Raw genomic sequence first — 19,374 nt, forward strand, 5'->3', positions numbered from 1 at the left:
ATCAATGAGGCAGAGAAAGACATGATGAGGAAGAGTTCGCTGGGATGGCCTAGGCATGGCGATTCTCCTGGGTAATTTATATATAGGCCATGGGAGGAGTGTCGGGCAATGAAAAATTGATGTTTTGGTGGCTAAATTTTGTTCTAAAAGGAACAAACGAAAAATCATAGAGACACGCAAAATCATGCGAGTGCGGTTGGACGGGATCACGTACACGAGTGCATGGTTGTGAGCTAGTTAACAGTGTTTTCAGCAGCAATGCTTAATTAATGGGTCAAATGAATGGACGTCGGGACATTAAAAAGATCGAGGTAATTGAAAGCAAATCACCACTCCTTTGCTGCTCCTTGGTCACTATGCGGATAACTTATACGATGGAGATTTAGGAATGGAGGGAGTACTAGTTAGCTCATTATTATGAATGCAAAAATATTTCTATTTCTAGCATCCTTTTATAAGCATGAAGAGACTATCTAGTTTCAATTTTAGTTTTTTCATTCTTTTTGATAAAGCTTTCATTGGTAGTTGAGGAGGGTGCACTAGATTCTAATTGCTCAATTTTAGTAGTTAGCTATACTTTCAAATATGCAACGGTTTCAAATTTTCCTAGGAAGTTTTTATAGTCATTTGGAGAGCTAACCAACTTAGATTTTAGAAATTTTAGTTGCTCCTTTTGTTTAGTGAAAAATTCCACAAAAAAATTTATGGCATGTGCAAATTCAACTAAAGAGGGCTTATCATCGTCGCTATCATCACTATCACACTCACTAGAAGTGTCAGTGTTTCAAACTAGCACCAACGAATAAATTTGTGTATATGTGTTTGGATCTGGATGGTGTGCTCAGTGGACGCAAGATTTATACTGGTTCGAACTGAACGTCCCTACTTTTAGTCTTCAATGGCATGCTCTATGGGCACCTGATTGCTCGTAGTAGGGGTTACAAGTAGGCGAAGAGGGAAGGATCGCAAGTCTCTAAGGGTTGCTCTGCTAGAGGATCAATGTATCGTGTGTTGGTTCTCAATTTCGTCTCCCTTTTGTCGAGCTAACCCTCCCCCTTTTATAGATCAAGGAGGAGCCTGGTTACATATGGTTTCTGTCGAAAGGGATCATCGCGCTAGAATAGTTCTGCTTCAGTAAAAGCCTCGACGTGTGTCGTTATTTGTTCCCGTATAAATTTTTGCTCACGCATCTTCAAGACTACCAGTGAAGCATGTCGGTGAGGGAAGTCCAAGCATCATTATTACTCCTTCTGTCCACGTCTGCCTGCACCGACCCTTGGTCTTCATAGCCTAACCTCTTGGCTTCCCTTTGTAGTCTTGTGTGCTTCGTATGCTGTCAGAGAATTCAGGCCTAGGGCTAGTTGGCCATGTGTGGGGCTCAAGCCTAGGACTCGTAAGTCATGAATGGGGCCCAGGACTAGGACTCGTAGGTCATGAGTGGAAGGCGGACCGACTCTTTTCCCATGTAGTGGCTCGATGCCAAGTGCGGTATTGATGATGAGAGCAGTCCTTTGGTCAGACGCGGAATCCACTCAAGTGCTCCCTAACGGTTCGTTTGGTCCCCTTGCCAGGCTCTGCTTCTTTCGACCCCAGGTGCGGTGCGCAGGGCTCATCCGTGGATAAATTCACGTGAGCGGGCTCCTCCCTATCTTCCCTCTAACTCGTGGCCCTCCTGGGGCCAGGGATCCGATCCCGACAAGAAGATAAGTCATTTGTGTTACCTCTTTCCATAAAGCATTTGTGAGCTGATCATGATGAAGACCGTGATGAAAATCAATGGCCACAACTCCTCGAAGGTTCATCTTCACTTGAAGAATCAACCGAAGTCTTGATGTTGCGAGCGCTTTGTCTTTGCTCCTCCTCTTCTTAGGTGTGGGCTTATTTGGGCAATTATCCTAAAAGTGGCCCTTCTCTCCATATGTGAAGCATCCTCTCTTTATTTGTTCTTTCCTTTCAATGTTAAAGAGACTATCTTCTACCTGTAGGGGCACACCCATTAGATATTAATCTTGCGAATCATCCTCATTACTGTTTCTGAATCATCCTCATTACCATTTCTACAGTGATATTCGGGAATAGATGCTGCGGTAAGGGTGGGTGGGACTCGAGCCATCTACCGCTCTAGATCCCATGAAGCTATCTAAAGCCACCTTCTAAAATTGGAGCATATATTTCTCATTATGTGTTTTATGATTTTTATTGTCCATCGATGTTACAATATTAGACTAGTTTAAACAACTGTATTTGTTCATTGTAAGTGGTTTAGCGAGATTATGTCGCCGTAACGATTTAGTTTAGCACCTTCTGATTTTTTTCTAGCTCCATCCGCTCCATCTTCGATGATATTTAATCTATATCTATACTAATCTATTAAAAACCTAATGTGGGTAACGGTTGATACCACAACTTCACCCTCCACGCTACCACACCGTGCAAAAAATAATGCAAAGCGAGCACTCAAATCCACACCCTCTTGCTCCAAACATTTAGGAGTAACCATCATACCAAACATATATTAGTGTTTATAGATAAACAAGAATTGTATTTGAATAAATATCTCAATACCTATTTATCTATAGGAACTATTAAGGACCTAATGTGGGCACGTGGTGCTACCTACTGTTCATTTTAAGGGGTTTTCCCTTTTATTTTCTTTAATGGAAAATAGAAGAAATGAAATAATAATAAAAAAAGAGGAGCCCAGCCGGGTGGGCCGCTCAAGGCCTGGTGGCCGAGCAACCCACCAGCAGGCTCGTAGCAAGGCACGCAAGTGCCTGGGAGCGGCAGCCCAGTCTGCCGGCTGAAAAGCCCGAGCGGGCGTAGGGCATGCCTGCCTGGGCACGAGCCGAACGACAGCCAAGGAGCGAGTGGCGGCGGTGGTTGCTACTGCTCCGTTGATGGCGGCGCTCAACGGCTCGGCCGGTTTCCTCGCCACTTCTGTGCAATCTCTTGAGGTCAGCTCCTTAAGAGGAGCGGGCGTTTCCCTAGCTGGGGGAACTGGCTATCTCTCTGGTTTTTGGCCGACTGGTTCCTTGCGCGTGATATCCTCACCTCCCTGCTCCCTCTCCTCTCACGGCTCCAATACTTGGATTGATTTCGGTCCCTGGTTTCTTGAGATTGCTCTCTGGTGGAGATTTGGAAGGGATTGAAGAAGGTGATGTGCTCTTGCAGCAAGGTCCTCCGTGTGCCTCGCTGCTCCTCTGTGCGCCTGTGTGGTGCCGGTCTGATCTGGTCTCTGTCCACCGTGGCCTGGTGCTTGGGCTCCCTGCTGCGCGGTGTTCCTCTTCTCGGGCTGGTGCCGTGGACGTCTCCCTCGGCTCCGGCAGCGGCTCTAGTATCTCCGTCAACCTCCCGCCGTGCAGGTCCGGACGTGGGCGGCGGAATTGGTTTTCTGGGACAGAACCTTGTGTTCGCTGAGCTGGTCTTCCCACGTAGACAATCTACGTGCTGTGAGTTACCCGTTGCCTCGCTTTATTTATTGAGTAATTTTGTGCAATCTGCTAGTATTATTTACTTGGGTGTGATTGCACAATTTGTGGGCGGATTTGATTGCTCGATGATGATAGCGGTGTAGTGAGACGACGTGACAGTCTGGGTTTTAGTGTGTTGTTATTTTCAGCATTGATATTATTTGTGCCTAGTTATTTCTTACTATTGTGCAAGCTGATTATTTAAGTTCATTATTGTTCCTTAATTCTTATGCACACTGTTTTGATCTTAATATTCATGCTTGATTTCTAGGCTCATAATATTTGTTCTAAAACCCTGTTTTGGTAAGATAGGACTGTCACGTTAGTCGAGGATCTTTGATCACCCTTTAGCGTTGGAGGGCTGTCTTGTGCAGCAACCCGCTATTTTGAGAGCAATACTTCAAGATAAACAATTATGTTTATTTGTTTAATCTGCCTTCTTCATCTGCAAGCCATGTTTAATTATGAAATGGACCTGTGTAGCTATTTTACATGTTTACATGTCTTAGAATTGCTACTATTCATTGCTGCTATAATTTCATATGGTATTTATCTGAGTTATATGAGTATTTTATTCGGAATTAGAATATTTAATTTATTTAAATATGAAGGAAACATGTCACTTATTTCTCTAATATTACAACAATCCAGAAAACCAATTTGTATTATGGCCTCCAGTTCTGATGTCATTAAGCCTGAAGCGTTCGACGGCGCTAGCTTTAAGCGCTGGCAGATTAAGACTCGCATGTGGCTCACTGACCTAAAATTATTTTGGGTAGTGACGTCGGCTGTTCCCGAGGCTGCATTAGATAATGCTGATGATGCAGCGAAGGCCGCCGCACTAGCGGAGAAGGCCAAGTGGGACGAAGCCAATGAGGCATGCTTGTCTCGTCTGCTGAACGTCTTGTCGAACCACTTATTTGACGTATACTCTGGTTTTACCTCCGCCAAGGGTCTATGGACTGAACTTGAGAACGAGTTCTCTGAAGTTGACAATGGCAATGAGTCATTCACAACGGAAAACTACCTCAACTATAAAATGGTTGAGGGAAGGTCTGTTATGGAGCAGCTACAGGAGATTCAACTCCTTGTTAGAGACTTGGTCCAATATGGCTGCGTCCTACCAGACAGTTTTCAAGTGAATGCAATACTGGCAAAGCTCCCGCCTTCTTGGCGAGACTTTGTGACTTCACGCCGCCACATGAAGAAGCAAATGACTCTCACTGAGTTGTCAGCTGCGATTAATGTGGAAGAGCGTGCAAGGTCCAGTAACAAGCCATCCCAGCAACTCCAGGCTCACGTTGTTGAGAAGGGTGGAGATAGAAAATTCCAGAAGAAGAAGAAGAACTCCCCACAGAAGAATATGAACCAACCTAAGTCCAAAAAGATGAAGAAGAAAAAGGAGGACTTTATCTGCTACGTTTGTGGTGTCTCCGGGCATACAGCTCGGAGATGCAAACTTAGGAAGGGAAAAGGTCCTTCACCTCAGCGCAAAGAAGGGAACGTGGTGGTTAACTCCACCCCAGGGTATGCACCTCAGGCCTTTATGGCAAGTCCATCAGATGACTGGTGGATGGATTCCGGTGCTACTGTTCATATTTGTGCTGATCGATCCATGTTCTCTTCATTCCAGGGATTCAGCAGCGCACCAGTCTTGATGGGAAATGCTGTTCCGGCAGCAGTTCGAGGTACTGGACAGGTCTACCTGAAGTTAACTTCAGGAAAGACGCTCGTGCTGAAGGACGTACTCTTTGTGCCATCGATGAGCCGGAACCTCATTTCAGTGTCGCTGCTATGTCGACAGGGTCTCAAATTAGTGTTTGAGTCTAATAAAGTGGTCCTGTCTAAATTTGGTACTTTTGTTGGAAAGTCATATGAGTCAGGCGGTTTGTTCCGTCTTTCTGTTTTGAATAATCATTCTTCTTACCATGTTAATGTGGTCTGTAATAGCGATTCCATTAATAATATATGGCATTCCCGTTTGTGTCATGTGAATTTTGAGGCCATTAAGAGATTAAGTGACATGTCTTTAATTCCTGAATATAAACATGTTAAAGGTGTAAAATGTGGTATTTGTGTGCAAGCTAAGCAGCCTAGAAAACCGTTTCATACGGTTGAAGGCAGAAGTACCACTCCTTTAGAACTAATTCACTCAGATATCTGTGAGATGAATGGTATAATCACAAAAGGCGGTAAAAGATACTTTCTTACCTTGATAGATGATGCTACCAGGTTCTGTTATATTTACTTACTCAGAACTAAAGATGAGGCACTAGAACACTTTAAGATCTATAAGACTGAAGTTGAAAACCAGTTAGACAAGAAAATTAAAAGGCTGCGGTCTGATAGAGGAGGTGAATACCTTTCCAACCTTTTTTATGAGTACTGCAAAGAGTGTGGAATCATTCATGAAACCACCGCTCCATATTCACCTCAGTCAAATGGGGTAGCTGAAAGGAAGAACCGAACGGTGTGTGACTTAGCTAATGCTTTGTTGCAAAGTTCGGGGATGCCTGACATCTGGTGGGGCGAGGCAGTACTCACGGTGTGCTATGTCCTGAACAGGGTGCCGCCTCGCAACCGTGAGGCCACGCCCTATGAAGGATTTAAAGGAAGGAAGCCAGATCTTTCGCATCTTCGAACTTGGGGCTGCCTTGCAAAGGTGAATGTCCCGTTGCCGAAGAAGAGAAAGTTAGGCCCTAAGACTGTAGACTGTGTCTTCCTGGGTTATGCACATAACAGTGCAGCTTATAGATTTCTAGTGGTCCATTCCGAGACAAGCGAAATCGCTGTAAATGTAATAATGGAGTCTCGGGATGTGACATTCTTTGAGAGCATCTTCCCTATGCGGGATAAGGAAGTAGTAGCCCCAGATGGTCCATCTCGGACATATTCTCTGCCCTCGAGTGTCCATGACCAGACTCCAGATTTGGAGTTAAGGAGGAGTAAGAGACAAAGGACTGAAAAGTCTCTGGGTGATGATTATATTATTTATCTAGTGGATGAAGAACCACGCTCCCTCACAGAGGCATATACATCTCCGGATGCAGAGTACTGGAGGGAGGCTGTCCGTAGCGAGATGGATTCAATCATCTCGAACGGAACTTGGGAGATAACTGATCTCCCAGCTGGTTGCAAGCCTGTGGGCTGCAAATGTATCTTTAGGAGGAAGAGGAGACCTGATGGTACTATTGAAAAGTACAAGGCCCGTCTTGTGGCTAAGGGTTTTACTCAAAAGAAAGAGGAGGATTATTTTGATACTTATTCTCCGGTGGCTCGATTGCCCACAATCCGTGTGCTTTTAGCACTGGCAGCTGCTTATAAACTTCTTGTCCATCAAATGGACGTAAAGACAGCATTCCTAAATGGAGAGCTGGAAGAGGAAATTTATATGCAGCAACCAGAAGGATTTGTGGTTAAAGGTCAAGAGAGCAAAGTGTGTCGCTTGATTAAATCCTTATACGGTCTTAAGCAAGCTCCCAGACAATGGCATGAGAAGTTTAATAATACTCTGACCACTGCCGGGTTTTGTGTAAACGAAGCCGACAAGTGTGTGTATTATCGCTTCTCTGGGGGCAAAGGTGTCATCATGTGTTTATACGTTGATGACATATTGATATTTGGGACCGATTTGGAGGCTATCATGGAGACAAAATTATTCCTCTCCAAGAACTTTGATATGAAGGACTTGGGTGAAGCTGATGTTATACTGAACATCAAGCTGATAAAGGGTGAGGATGGGATTACTTTGTCACAATCCCATTATGTGGAAAAGGTCCTGACTCGCTTTGGACATATGGACTGTAAACCAGTCACCACGCCCTATGATCCATCCTACACGCTCAGTAAATATGAAGGCGAGCCTGTGAACCAGCTACTATATTCATAGATCATCGGATCTCTCATGTACCTGAGCAGTGCAACTAGACCAGATATCTCATATGCAGTATGCAGACTGGCTCGTTATTCGGCCAGTCCAGGAGATAAACACTGGGTAGCCTTGTACAGAGTGCTTCGGTATTTGAAGGGAGCGATGAATCTTGGTATTAAATATACCGGATTTCCGTCAGTACTTGAAGGATTCAGTGATGCAAACTGGATCTCTGACTCGGATCAAATGAAGTCTACAAGTGGCTATGTGTTCACTTTAGCTGGTGGGGCCGTGTCATGGAGATCGTCTAAACAATCAGTGTCGACACGTTCCACCAAGGAGGCTGAATTAGTTGCACTTGATTCAGCAGCATTGGAGGCTGAATGGTTGAGAGACCTATTGTCAGACCTTCCAATGCTAGCAAAGCCGATACCGGCTGTCCTAGTATACTGTGACAACACTTCTGTGTTGCTGAAAGTGAACAGTAGAAAGGACAACCAAAAATCCTCGAGGCATATCAGAAGACGACTTGATTCATGTCGGCATGCTAGAGAGACGGGTGTAATAACCGTAGATTACATCAAGTCTGAAAGGAACCTTGCTGATCCTTTCACCAAAGGGCTGGCTCAAAAGCCAATCCAAGCAGCGTGTATGGGAATGGGACTCGTACCCTGTTAGCGGTTTCAACTGCGGATAACTGTCCTGTGTGACCGGAGATCCCGAGATCCAGGCTCCAGGAAACGAAGCACTGTGGAACCAAGAGCACAAAAGATAAAGAGTCTCATGAGCTGCTGTGCTCTGACTGTATGGCAGGTTGAGCGATATGCTCTTAATGAAGTCAATGCTATAAGCAGGGAAATTGTCCTACAGAATTTCCTTAACGATTTCACCTATATGAGCTGACTGTGGGGTCGCAGTCCAGGAGAGAATGGGGTTTTCTCTCTAGTGAGCTCATGAATAGATATTAAAGGGCATGACCGTAACGCCCTGCCCCGTAAGAGAAGCAGATAATCTGCCTAGTACTATGTGCCTTTGTGCGAAGATTCTCACACTAGGGTTTGTGGATCAAGGCGTAGTCCTCCGCTTACTCGTGCAGGGTTGGAGTACACTGGGATAGGCTTTGGTTCAAACCTAACAAGTACCTCTGCCGAAAAGTAGTATATAAACAGTACGGGAGCTCAATGACATTGATCAGAAAATAACAGTGAAAATGGTGGGGATTGCTGTTCATTTTAAGGGGTTTTCCCTTTTATTTTCTTTAATGGAAAATAGAAGAAATGAAATAATAATAAAAAAAGAGGAGCCCAGCCGGGTGGGCCGCTCAAGGCCTGGTGGCCGAGCAACCCACCAGCAGGCTCGTAGCAAGGCACGCAAGTGCCTGGGAGCGGCAGCCCAGTCTGCCGGCTGAAAAGCCCGAGCGGGCGTAGGGCATGCCTGCCTGGGCACAAGCCGAACGGCAGCCAAGGAGCGAGTGGCGGCGGTGGTTGCTACTGCTCCGTTGATGGCGGCGCTCAACGGCTCGGCCGGTTTCCTCGCCACTTCTGTGCAATCTCTTGAGGTCAGCTCCTTAAGAGGAGCGGGCGTTTCCCTGGCTGGGGGAACTGGCTATCTCTCTGGTTTTTGGCCGACTGGTTCCTTGCGCGTGATATCCTCACCTCCCTGCTCCCTCTCCTCTCACGGCTCCAATACTTGGATTGATTTCGGTCCCTGGTTTCTTGAGATTGCTCTCTGGTGGAGATTTGGAAGGGATTGAAGAAGGTGCTGTGCTCTTGCAGCAAGGTCCTCCGTGTGCCTCACTGCTCCTCTGTGCGCCTGTGTGGTGCCGGTCTGATCTGGTCTCTGTCCACCGTGGCCTGGTGCTTGGGCTCCCTGCTGCGCGGTGTTCCTCTTCTCGGGCTGGTGCCGTGGACGTCTCCCTCGGCTCCGGCAGCGGCTCTAGTATCTCCGTCAACCTCCCGCCGTGCAGGTCCGGACGTGGGCGGCGGAATTGGTTTTCTGGGACAGAACCTTGTGTTCGCTGAGCTGGTCTTCCCACGTAGACAATCTACGTGCTGTGAGTTACCCGTTGCCTCGCTTTATTTATTGAGTAATTTTGTGCAATCTGCTAGTATTATTTACTTGGGTGTGATTGCACAATTTGTGGGCGGATTTGATTGCTCGATGATGATAGCGGTGTAGTGAGACGACGTGACAGTCTGGGTTTTAGTGTGTTGTTATTTTCAGCATTGATATTATTTGTGCCTAGTTATTTCTTACTATTGTGCAAGCTGATTATTTAAGTTCATTATTGTTCCTTAATTCTTATGCACACTGTTTTGATCTTAATATTCATGCTTGATTTCTAGGCTCATAATATTTGTTCTAAAACCCTGTTTTGGTAAGATAGGACTGTCACGTTAGTCGAGGATCTTTGATCACCCTTTAGCGTTGGAGGGCTGTCTTGTGCAGCAACCCGCTATTTTGAGAGCAATACTTCAAGATAAACAATTATGTTTATTTGTTTAATCTGCCTTCTTCATCTGCAAGCCATGTTTAATTATGAAATGGACCTGTGTAGCTATTTTACATGTTTACATGTCTTAGAATTGCTACTGTTCATTGCTGCTATAATTTCATATGGTATTTATCTGAGTTATATGAGTATTTTATTCGGAATTAGAATATTTAATTTATTTAAATATGAAGGAAACATGTCACTTATTTCTCTAATATTACAACACTACCTGTTGGGGACCATAATTAGGGGTACCCTCAAGACGCCTAATTCTCAGCTGGTAACCCCCATCAGCATAAAGCTGCAAAGGCCTGATGGGTACGATTAAGTCAGGGATCAGTCCACACGAGTGACCCGATCACGCTTCACCCGAGCCTAGCCTCGGCCAAAGGCAGCCGACCTCGAGAGACTTCCGTCTCGCCCGAGGCCCCCCTTTTATGGCGGACACATCACCGGCTTGCCCGAGGCCTTGGCTTCGCTCAGAAGCAACCTTGACTAAATCGCCGCACCGACTGACCAGATTGCAGGGGCATTTAACGCAAAGGTGGCCTGACACCTCTATCCTGACACGCGCCCCCGGCAGAGCCGAAGTGACCGCCGTCACTCCACTGCTCCACTGGCCGGTCTGACAGAAGGACTGTGCCGCCTGCGCCACTCCGACTGCAGTGCCACTCGACAGACTGAGTCTGACAGGCAGTCAGGCCTTGCCAAAGGCGCCACGACGAACTCCGCTCCGCCCGACCCCAGGGCTCGGACTCGGGCTAAGACCCGGAAGACGGCGAACTCCGCTCCGCCCGACCCCAGGGCTCGGACTCGGGCTAAGACCCGGAAGATGGCGAACTCCGCTCCGCCCGACCCCAGGGCTCGGACTCGGGCTAAGACCCGGAAGACGGCGAACTCCGCTCCGCCCGACCCCAGGGCTCGGACTCGGGCTAAGACCCGGAAGACGGCGAACTCCGCTCCGCCCGACCCCAGGCCTCGGACTCAGGCTAGCACCCGGAAGACGACGAAACTCCGCTTCGCCCGACCCCAGGGCTCGGACTCCGCCCTGGCCTCGGCCGAACGACTTCCGCCTCGCCCGACCCCTTGGCTCGGGCTCGGCCACGGCAACAAAAGGCAAACTCAACCTCGGCTTCGGAGGAACCCCCACGTCACCCTGCCTAGGGCATAGACCGCCACGTCAACAGGAGGCGCCATCATCATCCTACCCCGAATCGACTCGGGTCACGGAGAACAAGACCGGCGTCTCATCCGGCCAGCTCCGCCGGAGGGGCAATGATGGCGCTCCGCAAGCTCTGTGACGACGGCGGCCCCTGGCTCTCTTACGGAAGCAGGACAACGTCAGTAGGGACTCGACCGCTCCAACAGCTGTCCCTCCATCAGGCTCCGCCGCACCTCCGACAGCCACGACATCACGCCAGCAGGGTGCCCAGATCTCTCCGGCTGCCACATTGGCATGTACCTAGGGCGCTAGCTCTCCCTCCGCTAGACACGTAGCACTCTGCTACATCCCCATTGTACACCTGGATCCTCTCCTTACGACTATAAAAGGAAGGACCAGGGCCTTCTCAGAGGAGGTTGGCCGCGCGGGACCGAGGACGGGACAGGCGCTCTCTTGGGGCCGCTCGCTTCCCTCACCCGCGTGGACGCTTGTAACCCCCCTACTGCAAGCGCACCTGACCTGGGCGTGGGACGAACACGAAGGTCGCGGGACTTACACCTCTCTCACGCTCGACTCCGGCCACCTCGCCTCTCCCCCCTTCGCGCTCGCCCACGCGCTCGACCCATCTGGGCTGGGGCACGCAGCACACTCACTCGTCGGCTTAGGGACCCCCCTGTCTCGAAACGCCGACAGTTGGCACGCCAGGTAGGGGCCTGCTGCGTGCTGACGAACAGCTCCCCGTCAAGCTCCAGATGGGCAGTCTCCAGCAACCTCTCCGGCCCGGGACGGTGCTTCGTTTCGGGACTCTTGAGTTCATGTCCTTCGACGGAAGCTACGACATGATACTTCTTCCACCGCCGCGCGACTACGACAATGGCGGCCGACAACCCGCCCGCCGGCGGCGGAATCGACGACGTCTTCCCCGCGTGGTGGAAGAGCAACATTCGGGCTCGCTCCGTTCCCTCCCCCGCCAACGGAGGAGGAGGCGGGGCCGTCAAGGCCAGACGGGAGGCCGCGCTTCGTCGGCCGTCGAGCGAATCGACGCCCCCGACGCCCCGACGGAAGGCACGCCGGACGTCGACCTCGCGTTCAAGACGGAGGCAAGCGCCGTCCCCCCGCGCCACGCTGACCCCGAGCAAGAAGACGACGCCGGCACGCTCGCGGAAAGCCTGCAGGACGTCGCCCTCGAACCGGAGATGATGGCGCAACCAGTCCCCGATGTGACTGCATCGCTCCTCGTCGACCAAAAGGTAACGACTAACTCCCATCTTGCGTCATTTCGACTCGGCCTCAACCCGCCAAATGACCTCGTTTTGGCGGGCGCTCTCATTGAGGCGAGTGCAACCCCACTGAGGTTCCGTATGCGGTCGCCTTGGGACCGACTGACGGACGTCTCGACCTACGGGCCCTCTGGGTCCGAGGAAGATGACGATCCCGGCATCGGTTGGGATTTCTCCGGACTTGGCAACCCCAGTGCCGTGCGGGACTTCATGACCGCATGTGACTACTGCCTATCCGACTGTTCCGATGGAAGCCGCAGCCTTGGCGACGAGAGCTGTGGCCCAAGCCGCGAATGTTTCCACATCGAGCTAGGGGATCCCACCGAAGGCAACCATCTTGGCATGCCGGAGGATGGTGATCTCCCTAGGCCGGTGCCTCGCGCCGACATCCCACGGGAGCTAGCTGTGGTCCCCGCTCCGGCGGGGGGTTACGACCCACAACTCGAGCAAGTCCGCGAGGCGCAGGCCAGGCTCAACGAGGGAACAGGAGCGCTTGAGCCGATCCGTCGGGACGTCGGACAGGCATGGGTGGGCCAACCCCTGGCCGGAGAAATACGTCAGCTGCCCCAAGGTCTCCAGCACCGCGTCGCCAACGATGTCAGGATCAGGCCGCCACCCGCATCCAGCGGGGTCGGTCAGAACCTGGCAACCGCAGCAATGCTCATCCGCGCGATGCCGAAGCCGTCAACCACCGAGGGTCGGCGAATCCAGGGAGAACTCAAGAATCTCCTGGAAGGCGCTGCGGCCCGGCGGGCCGAGAGCACTGCATCCCGAAGGCAAGGATATCCCTCGGAACCTCATGCCGCGACTTCCCGATTCATGCAGGAAGCCTCGGTCTACACCGGGCGCACACGCAACACCGCGCCTGCGGCCCCGGGCCACCTCGGCAACGAGCACCATCGACGCGACCGTCGGGCTCACCTCGACGAAAGGGTGCGCCGAGGCTACCACCCCAGGCGTGGGGGGCGCTACGACAGCGGGGAGGATCGGAGTCCCTCGCCCGAGCCACCCGGTCCGCAGGCCTTCAGTCGGGCCATCCGACGGGCGCCATTCCCGACCCGGTTCCGACCCCCGACTACTATCACGAAGTACTCGGGGGAAACGAGACCGGAACTGTGGCTCGCGGACTACCGCCTTGCCTGCCAACTGGGTGGAACGGACGACGACAACCTCATCATCCGTAACCTCCCCCTGTTCCTCTCCGACACTGCTCGCGCCTGGTTGGAGCACCTGCCTCCGGGGCAGATTTCCAACTGGGACGACTTGGTCCAAGCCTTCGCTGGCAATTTCCAGGGCACATACGTGCGCCCCGGGAATTCCTAGGACCTTCGAAGCTGCCGGCAACAGCCGGGGGAGTCGCTCCGGGACTACATCCGGCGATTCTCGAAGCAGCGCACCGAGCTGCCCAACATCACCGACTCGGATGTCATCGGCGCGTTCCTCGCCGGCACCACTTGCCGCGACCTGGTGAGCAAGCTGGGTCGCAAAACCCCCACCAGGGCGAGCGAGTTGATGGACATCGCCACCAAGTTCGCCTCTGGCCAGGAGGCGGTCGAGGCTATCTTCCGAAAGGACAAGCAGCCCCAGGGCTGCCCATCGGAAGAAGCTCCCGAGGCGTCTGCTCCGCGCGGCGCCAAGAAGAAAGGCAAGAAGAAGTCGCAATCGAAACGCGACGCCGCCGACGCGGACCTTGTCGCCGCCGCCGAGTATAAGAACCCTCGGAAGCCCCCCGGAGGTGCAAACCTCTTCGACAAAATGCTCAAGGAGCCGTGCCCCTACCATCAGAGGCCCGTCAAGCATACCCTCGAAGAGTGCGTTATGCTTCGGCGTCATTTCCACAGGGCCGGGCCACCCGCCGAGGGTGGCAGGACCCACGACGACGACAAGAACGAAGATCGCCCAGCAGGAGAGTTCCCCGAGGTCTGCGACTGCTTCATGATCTATGGAGGGCATGCGGCGAATACCTCGGCTCGGCACCGCAAGCAGGAGCGCCGGGAGGTCTGCTCGGTGAAGGTGGCGGCGCCAGTCTACCTAGACTGGTCCGACAAGCCCATCACTTTCGACCGGGCCGACCACCCCGACCATGTGCCGAACCCCGGGAAATACCCGCTCGTCGTCGACCCCGTTGTCGGCGATGTCAGGCTCACCAAGGTCCTGATGGACGGGGGCAGCTGCCTCAACATCATCTACGCCGAGACCCTCAAGCTCCTGCGCGTCGATCCGTCCTCCGTCCGAGCATGTACTGCTATGTCACCATGCCGTTCGGTTTGAGGAATGCGGGCGCGACGTATCAGCGGTGCATGAACCATGTGTTCGGCGAACACATCGGTCGCACAGTCGAGGCCTACGTCGATGACATCGTAGTCAAGACGCGGAAGGCTTCCGACCTCCTCTCCGACCTTGAAGTGACATTCCGGTGTCTCAAGGCGAAAGGAGTTAAGCTTAATCCTGAGAAGTGTGTCTTCGGGGTCCCCCGAGGCATGCTCCTAGGGTTCATCGTCTCCGAGCGAGGCATCGAAGCCAACCCGGAGAAGATTGCGGCCATCACCAGCATGGGACCCATCAAGGACTTAAAAGGGGTACAGAGGGTCATGGGATGCCTCGCGGCCCTGAGCCGCTTCATCTCACGCCTCGGCGAAAGAGGTCTGCCTCTGTACCGCCTCTTGAGGAAGGCCGAATGTTTCGCTTGGACCCCTGAGGCCGAGGAAGCCCTCGGCAACCTGAAGGTGCTCCTTACAAAAGCGCCTGTCTTGGTGCCGCCGGCGGACGGAGAAGCCCTCTTGGTCTATGTCGCCGCAACCACTCAGGTGGTTAGCGCCGCGATTGTGGTCGAAAGGCAGGAGGAAGGGCATACGTTGCCCGTTCAGAGGCCGGTCTACTTCATCAGCGAAGTGCTGTCCGAGACTAAGATCCGCTACCCACAAGTTCAAAAGCTGCTGTATGCTGTGATCCTGACAAGGCGGAAGCTGCGACACTACTTCGAGTCCCATCCGGTGACTGTGGTGTCATCCTTCCCCCTGGGGGAGATCATCCAGTGCCGAGAGGCCTCCGGCAGGATCGCGAAGTGGGCGGTGGAAATCATGGGCGAAACGATCTCGTTCGCCCCTCGGAAGGCCATCAAGTCCCAAGTGTTGGCGGATTTCGTGGCCGAATGGGTCGACACCCAACTGCCAACGACCCCGATCCAACCGGAGCTCTGGACCATGTTTTTCGACGGGTCGCTGATGAAGACGGGGGCCGGCGCGGGCCTGCTCTTCATCTCGCCCCTCGGAAAGCACTTGCGCTACGTGCTGCGCCTCCACTTCCCCGCGTCCAACAATGTGGCCGAGTACGAAGCTCTGGTCAACGGATTGCGGATCGCCATCGAGCTAGGGGTCAGACGCCTCGACGCTCGCGGTGATTCGCAGCTCGTCATCGACCAAGTCATGAAGAACTCCCACTGCCGCGACCCGAAGATGGAGGCCTACTGCGACGAGGTTCGGCGCCTGGAAGACAAGTTCTTCGGGCTCGAGCTCAACCACATCGCTCGACGCTACAACGAAACCGCAGACGAGCTGGCTAAGATAGCCTCGGGGCGAACGACAGTCCCCTCGGACGTCTTCTCCCGGGATCTGCATCAACCCTCCGTCAAGCTCGACGACACGCCCGAGCCCGAGGTACCCTCGGCTCAGCCAGAGGTACCCTCGGCTCAGCCCGAGGCACCCTCGGCCCAGTCCGAGGTACCCTCGGCCCCCGAGGGCAGGGCACTGAACGTCGAGGAAAGGCAGAGCGGGGCCACACCAGATCAAGATTGGCAGGCCCCGTACCTGCAATATCTCCGTCGAGGAGAGCTACCCCTCGACCAAGTCGAGGCTCGGCGGGTAGCGCGACGCGCCAAGTCATTCGTCTTGCTGGGCGACGAAGAGGAGCTCTACCATCGCAGCCCCTCGGGCATCCTCCAGCGGTGCATCTCCATCGCCGAAGGTCGGGAACTGCTGCAAGAAGTACACTCGGGGGCTTGCGGCCACCACGCAGCGCCCCGAGTCCTTGTCGGAAATGCTTTCCGGCAAGGCTTGTACTGGCCAACGGCGGTGGCTGACGCCACTAGAATTGTCCGCACCTGCGAAGGGTGCCAATTCTATGCGAAGCGGACACACCTGCCCGCTCAGGCTCTGCAGACAATACCCATCACCTGGCCCTTCGCTGTATGGGGTCTGGACCTCGTCGGTCCCTTGCAGAAGGCGCCCGGGGGCTACACGCACCTGCTGGTCGCCATTGACAAATTCTCCAAGTGGAGGTCCTGGAAACGACGAGGTACACGTAAGCAGCCAAGGCTGACCGAGCCGAGGGACTCCTACGCCTCCGGGATGCGGATACCTCACTCATCACCTTCTGCGATAAGTAACTTGCGCTTGGATAAAGCGACTCCGTGGACCGAACGAGTCATCACGCTCGGAAGCTCTCCTGCCGAAGCAGTCCTTCAAGCTTTCTCGACTAAGTCGGCGACAGGGCCTCATGGACGGGTGAAAGTACGCGTAAGCCGCAAGGCCGACCGAGCCGAGGGATTCCCACGCCTCTGGGATACGGATACCTCACTCGTCCCTTCCGCGAAAAGCAGCTCTCGCTCACACAAACGTCCCTGTTACCGACAGAGTCCAGATGCTCGAAACAAGAGGAAAAAAGACGCAGCTTCGCAAGCGCGGCGAGGGTGTGTCCTTCTGGCCTCGGCGGCCGCAGAAAGCACACGCTACAAGATGATCTGATCCTGCAGGCTCGGGTCTTCACGCTGAAGGGAGCCGTAGCACCCTCGGCATCGGCGACGTCTTCAGCAAAGCCCGACCCAGCCTCGGGCGGCGTTGCGGTCCAGGGACTCCTCCGGGAATCCGGCCCGAGCAGGCGGCTCAACCGGTTACCCCTGGGGCCTCGGTCAACCGGCTTCCAAGGGCGCCAGCCCGACCCGAGGCCTCAACCGATCGACTTCGGCGTCGGCTCCGCCGACGGACAACACGGCTAGGCCCCGGCCGACCAGGTTCCCATTTTCGAGCCAACTCCGCCTCTGTTCATACTGATATCGCTACCCCTGGCCTCGGTCCACCGAAGGGCGGTCGAGGGGTCTCGTCAACTAAGCTAGAGGAGCCCCAGACAACAAGGCCGAACGGGCCGAGGGATTCCTACGCCTCCGGGATACGGATACCTCACCCGTCACCTTGACATGGGGCAACTCATGCTTGGTAAAGCGGTTCAGATAGTCAACAGGCGAGACTTAATGCTCGAAAATGAGGAAAAAACACGGCTCCGTGCCAAAATTACATACACGTTCAGGCCCCGACAGCCACAATGAACGAAGAACACTGGCATTCGAAGTGCACTACAAACGGAACTCCGGTTCCCCCTCCGCAGGTACGAACAACCCCACTTCGAGGGGGAAGGCCTGCGGAGCAACGGAAGGCCGACGAACGGCGCGCCGTCACCTGCTCCAGCAGCGGCGACGACGACGACTTCTGCTCCGGGGGGCCGAACAGCGGCAACGCTGACCTCAGGGTGGATGCCGCTGCCAGGAAGCCCCCGCCCATGCCAAAACTCGTGAGGCAAGGACGGGCAGAAGGCCGTAGAAGTTGGAGGTCAGCCCGTGGCCGGTCCCGGCCGCCGCGCCGGCGGAAGAACCTCTTCCAGCTGCCGTGGCAGACGCCGGCGCCGCAAGTGGCCCCGAAGCCACTCGCGGCTGAAGACCAGGCACGCTGCAGCTGCCGGACGCCACGGGCAATGCCCGCTTCTCCCCCCATCACTGAGTGAAGGAGCGGGCCACCGCCCACGCAGGGGCCGACCCCATCTCGGCGCACTCCCCTCCCCAGCCCTGGTGATGAAAATCCTTGAGGCTGAGGGAGGGGAAGAGGCCGCAGCCCGGCTCGCTTTCCCCCACCATCAAGTCGGAGGTTGCCATCTCAGGTGACCGCCGGCGGAGGGAAGCAGCCGGGCAGCATGATGAAAATCCTTGAAGCCGAACGATGGCTGAAAGGTACCAACTCCCATGGAGTTGCGTTCCTCCAACGAGGAGGCGGAAAGGCGGCGGATACCCCCCATCCGGGGCCTGGAAAAGGGGAAGACACGACGCTTAAGGGAGAAAGAAGACATGGTTGCCTTACGAAAGGAGTCTCCCTCCTTTTAAAGGCAACTCTCCCTACGTGCACCCCCAGACGCCGCGGGCTGAGTCTTCTCCAACACGCTCCAAGGCCCTCCCCTGCGACTCGGGGGCTGGGTCCCGCATGTCATGCAAGCCGGCTCAGGGCAGAAGAAGCCGAACCGCCGCGCGTGGTGCGCACGACCGTCCGGCGGTTACAGGCGACCCCCCATTTTCGCCCGGACCGACGGGCAGAAGGGGCGGGCAGCCATACAGGCGGCATGCAAACGCGCCAGATGGACGCGCTTCTCCGACTTCTGACACGCCAGCTTGGGAACCCAGGCCCACGCGTCGAGCAACCGGTGCGTCAGTTGCTGCATGCAAGCAACCGCACCGCCACTTGTGCCACCATCACGCCTCTTCGGTTGCGGAGCCTATGCCGCGACTCGAGGCGACCCAACAGCGCCAGCCTGGCGCGTCGGTCAAAGCGACCGAAAGTGGGCCGGCAGTAATAGCGGTGGCAGGCGGGCGGGCGCAGCGGTCACGTCGTCAGCCAGGCTCACGTCCCATCTTGAGACAGCAAGAGAGCCTCCTCTCACGGCGTGGAGACGGTGCACCCGTGACCCGTTCCTCGAACGGATCGCAACGACCGCCTCGCCAACCACTCGCCCCGTCGCATTAACTCTGCGGCGAGACACGCGGCGCCTCTGGCAGGAGGAGCACGCGACGCTTCACCTTCGCCGAAATAACCGCGTCAGAAAAGGTACGCCACGTCGTCCGATTTCGTACCCTTTTCCGTTTTCCTCTTTCTCTATCTCTTGCAACAGGGACCGGGAAAGGGGATACCCCGAAAGGGATCCTTCTCCGCGAAGGAGCCGGGCTCCGAGCCCCCCATTACTGATCAGGGGTTCGAAGGCTGGCCCTCCGAAGGGTTCAACAGTCGCCTCAGATCGCGTGGGCCCGACACCCACTACTGGTCAGGGGTTCGAAGGCCAGCCCC

Source organism: Zea mays, chromosome 4 (genome assembly GCF_902167145.1).
Source record: "Zea mays cultivar B73 chromosome 4, Zm-B73-REFERENCE-NAM-5.0, whole genome shotgun sequence".
Lineage (NCBI taxonomy): Eukaryota > Viridiplantae > Streptophyta > Magnoliopsida > Poales > Poaceae > Zea > Zea mays.